We start from the raw sequence: 5248 nt of genomic DNA on the forward strand, positions 1-5248 counted from the left end.
CGCTCATCTCTAATATATATATATATGTGTGTGTATATATATATATATATATATATATATATAATAATTACACATTTTTTTACACATTGCACCAGGTAGATCACAACAAGAGGGGGATGGTTCCCGTATAGTACCGGAGCCAAAAGAAAAAAGAAAGACTATATATCTTTTCTGGGGCACACTTGTAAATGAAATGAAATGATGAGTTGCATTAAAATATAACTTTTATTGTCAACCTTCATAAAATATTGACTATAGGCAAAGGGAGGGAGGGGGAAGTGAGGAAAGGCACTGATATATAACAAATATTGATTAAAAGACTATAGTCTAAATAAATCAAAAAAATTGGTTGTTGTCTAAATAAATCACTAAGAAAATAACAAAAACAAATTGGCATAATGGTTCTGTGAGCAAAATTATATGGGTGTCTCCAAATGATTAATATGGTAGAAACCATATATGTAAGTATGAGCTTTTCTCCCTGTAATTATGATAATTGAATGGGTGGTGAAAGTATCACTGGGAGAAAAATATCAATAAATAAAATATAATATAAACAAATGGTGGATTGTGCCTGGCTCTACACCGATTTCTGAATGTATCTTGAAGGGAAAAAAAGGGGAGAAGGTTTCTTGGTCCTGTGTCCTGTGTTAGGATAAAAATACCTGCAGTACCTGGTATTCCCTGGTGGTCTCCCAACCAGGTACTGACCTGGCCCACAGTGCTTGGCTTCCAAGATCAGACGAGGTTGGGCATACTCAGTATGGTCTGACCGCAGGTAGATATATCCCACACCTGATGACACCAGGAACTTTGTGTACTCGATTCTGTGAGAGTTTCACAGGGTTTTCTTGTAGACGCCTATAGGCCCTCATTCCGAGTTGTTCGCTCGCAAGGCGATTTCAGCAGAGTTACACACGCTAAGCCGCCGCCTACTGGGAGTGAATCTAAACTTCTTAAATGTGCGACCGATGTATGCGCATTTTTGCGATCAAAAACGAGTTAGCAGTTTCTGAGTAACTCCAGACTTACTCTGCCTGTGCGATCAGTTCAGTGCTTTTCGGTCCCGGCTGACGTCAGAAACACACCCAGCGTTCGGCCAAGCACTCCCACCGTTTCTCCAGACACGCCTGCGTTTTTTCCGGAAACGGTAGCGTTTTCAGCCACACGCCCATAAAACGCCATACATCCGCCCAGTAACACCCATTTCCTGTCAATCACAATGCGATCGCCGGAGCGATGAAAAAGCCGTGAGTAAAATTACTTTCTTCATAGTAAAGTTACTTGGCGCATGCGCAGTGCGAACATTACGCATGCGCACTAAGAGAATTCTCACTGCGATGCGATGAAAAATACCGAGCGAACAACTCGGAATGAGGGCCATAGTCTTGATGATGATGTGATGAGCACTCTTGAATCTTGGAAAAGCAATATGTGTTATCAAATGTACTCCAATATGCTCCCACACCTGAAGGAAAACGTGAAGTCCGCCAGATCAAATAAAGGTTTCGAGGATGAAATATTTCGGTGCCACCTTTTTTGTGAGGGGAGTCTTAAATCTCAATGATGATGGCTGCAAGTCCTGTTTTATGCAAAAACTGTCACGGATTCTGATGTCAAAAATAGATGATATATGTCCCAAAATAATTTGATGGGGTCCCCCAGGTTGGTGGAAGTAGTGAGGCTTTCAAAGGTGTGGCCCTGCTATATATGAAATGAGCAGAGACTGAGAGGTGATAGAAAGAGAGTAGGAGAAAAAAATGAAAGAACTCCACGCCTGGCTCACCTCTTCCCCACGGACTCCTTGAAGCCGCGATCAGCTACCAATGAGGGTAATTTACTCTCCTACGGAACAGTAGGTCCCCGGACTTGGTTTTTGAAACTGACTTCATTTACAAGTATCACGGACAATGTGTTATTTGTTTGCTGCAGAGCATTAAGATAATCTGAATATATTAGCATCCATTACAAGCATTCACGGCTTGCTCTGACAATTAGGTTAACAAGCCAGGGAAATAAGAACTTCCTAGCAGCAGGAGGGTCCGGTCATCATATATTTCTCATGTATCCTTTTTTCACACATAGGGGACTTATTTGGGACACATCATGCATCTGAAATGGGTTGCACCCATGATTTACCTGATTGTAATATTATAGTATTTTGCCAACATACTTATTCAGCATTAATTAATTATATCCATTTGAAGTAAATACTATATATTTTATAAGGCTAACCCATTTCTGGAACACCCTCTCATTTTGTTAAACAATCTTGGCGACTCTGCAATGCAATCTGGCAACAGGGCACCATTTTAGTTATAAAACAGAACAGCAGAAGTGTTCCTCTAACTTTCTTCGGCTTCAGTGTTGTTCCACACCACCCTCTCATTTTCTCATTCGATGCCGAGGCAGATGATAAAACAGCAGAAGTGGTGGGTTACTGTATCTGATCCCCTTTGTTCTTTCATTTTTTTCTCCTACTCTCTTTCTATCACCTCTCAGTCTCTGCTCATTTCATATATAGCAGGGCCACACCTTTGAAAGCCTCAGTACTTCCACCAACCTGGGGGACCCCATCAAATTATTTTGGGACATATATCATCTATTTTTGACATCAGAATCCGTGACAGTTTTTGCATAAAACAGGACTTGCAGCCATCATCATTGAGATTTAAGACTCCCCTCACAAAAAAGGTGGCACAGAAATATTTCATCCTCGAAACCTTTATTTGATCTGGCGGACTTCACGTTTTCCTTCAGGTGTGGGAGCATATTGGAGTACATTTGATACCACATATTGCTTTTCCAAGATTCAAGAGTGCTCATCACATCATCATCAAGACTATGGGCCTCTACAAGAAAACCCTGTGAAACTCTCACAGAATCGAGTACACAAAGTTCCTGGTGTCATCAGGTGTGGGATATATCTACCTGCGGTCAGACCATACTGAGTATGCCCAACCTCGTCTGATCTTGGAAGCCAAGCACTGTGGGCCAGGTCAGTACCTGGTTGGGAGACCACCAGGGAATACCGGGTACTGCAGGTATTTTTATCCTAACACAGGACACAGGACCAAGAAACCTTCTCCCCTTTTTTTCCCTTCAAGATACATTCAGAAATCGGTGTAGAGTCAGGCACAATCCACCATTTGTTTATATTATATTTTATTTATTGATATTTTTCTCCCAGTGATACTTTCACCACCCATTCAATTATCATAATTACAGGGAGAAAAGCTCATACTTACTTATATGGTTTCTAACATATTAATCATTTGGAGACACCCATATAATTTTGCTCACAGAACCATTATGCCAATTTGTTTTTGTTATTTTCTTAGTGATTTATTTAGATAACAACCAATTTTTTTGATTTATTTAGACTATAGTCTTTTAATCAATATTTGTTATATATCAGTGCCTTTCCTCACTTCCCCCTCCCTCCCTTTGCCTATAGTCAATATTTTATGAAGGTTGACAATAAAAGTTATATTTTAATGCAACTCATCATTTCATTTCATTTACAAGTGTGCCCCAGAAAAGATATATAGTCTTTCTTTTTTCTTTTGGCTCCGGTACTATACGGGAACCATCCCCCTCTTGTTGTGTATCAGTTTACTGAACTATCTCTGGGAGCACCACCAACCTTGCGCCTAATAGTAATTTTTTGTTTATATATTGGCCAGATGTTGGTTCATATATTAGAGCCTTTGCTCTAACAACATCACTTTATAACATCTATTACCCATATTGAGTGATCTTGTGCAGACTCTATCATATCCTTTTTCCTGTGTACCAGGTAGATCACGTTATACACACTGCATCGGGTAGAGCACGTTATACACATTGCACCAGGTACAGCACATTATAGACATTGCACCAGCAAGAGCACATTATACGCATTGCGCCAGGTAGAGCACGTTATACACATTGCACCAGGTACAGCACATTATACAAATTGCAACAGGTAAAACCCCCTATACACATTGCGCCACTGCCCCAGACCCCCAGTCCAAAAATGAGTACAAAAACATTACTAGGGGTTCCGTGTGGTGTGATACGGATGGAGGTCCATGGGGCTGACACCATGAGTTACCATACCGGGTGACACCAACCCTAGTGACGCCTCTGCTGCTACTGTCACACTCGCTAAGGTATTCAATGTTAGTTACCTACTTGACAGATTCCTTTCTTCTGACAGAGATGTGAAGGAATGTTTTCTTCAAGACACAGAGAGTTATACTTTACCAATAGATTTCTTTATTCATGAAAACAGTTCAATTTGAAGAAAACATGAAAAGACTTTCAATAATGCATAGCAATGTTCCTGAGGCACTATCACAATTTACATCAATATAGAACTAGTGATGTGCACCGGAAATTTTTCGGGTTTTGTGTTTTGGTTTTGGATTCGGACGCGTTTTGGCAAAACCTCCCTGAAAATTTTTTGTCGGATTCGGCTGTGTTTTGGATTCATTTTTTTTTTTACAAAAAACCCTCAGAAACAGCTTAAATCATAGAATTTGGGGGTCATTTTGATCCCATAGTATTATTAACCTCAATAACCATAATTTCCACTCATTTCCAGTCTATTCTGAACACCTCACACCTCACAATATTATTTTTAGTCCTAAAATTTGCACCAATGTCGCTGGATGACTAAGCTAAGCGGCCCAAAAAAGAGGTGCACCAAGGTCGCTGGATGGCTAAGCTAAGCGACCCAAGTGGCTGACACAAACACCTGGCCCATCTAGGAGTGGCACTGCAGTGTCAACAGGATGGCCGATTTAAAAAATAGTCAACAAACAACACATGATGCAAAGAAAAAAAGAGGTGCACCAAGGTCGCTGGATGGCTAAGCTAAGTGACCCAAGTGGCCAACACAAACACCTGGCCCATCTAGGAGTGGCACTGCAGTGTCAGACAGGATGGCCGATTTAAAAAATAGTCCCCAAACAGCACATGATGCAAAGAAAAAAAGAGGTGCACCAAGGTCGCTGGATGGCTAAGCTAAGCGACCCAAGTGGCCGACACAAACACCTGGCCCATCTAGGAGTGGCACTGCAGTGTCAGACAGGATGGCCGATATAAAAAATAGTCCCCAAACAGCACATGATGCAAAGAAAAAAAGAGGTGCACCAAGGTCGCTGGATGGCTAAGCTAAGCGACCCAAGTGGCCGACACAAACACCTGGCCCATCTAGGAGTGGCACTGTAGTGTCAGACAGGATGGCCGATTTAAAAAATAG

At 41.2% G+C, this 5248-nt stretch overlaps 2 pseudogenes; one reads left to right on the top strand and one right to left on the bottom strand.

The window, feature by feature from the left end:
• Positions 1-662: 662 nt before the first annotated feature.
• On the bottom strand, positions 663-780 carry LOC134912231 (5S ribosomal RNA; annotated as a pseudogene).
• Positions 781-2929: 2149 nt separating this feature from the next.
• LOC134912390 (5S ribosomal RNA) lies at positions 2930-3047 on the top strand (annotated as a pseudogene).
• The last annotated feature ends 2201 nt before the right edge of the window (positions 3048-5248 follow it).

Source organism: Pseudophryne corroboree, chromosome 4 (genome assembly GCF_028390025.1).
Source record: "Pseudophryne corroboree isolate aPseCor3 chromosome 4, aPseCor3.hap2, whole genome shotgun sequence".
Lineage (NCBI taxonomy): Eukaryota > Metazoa > Chordata > Amphibia > Anura > Myobatrachidae > Pseudophryne > Pseudophryne corroboree.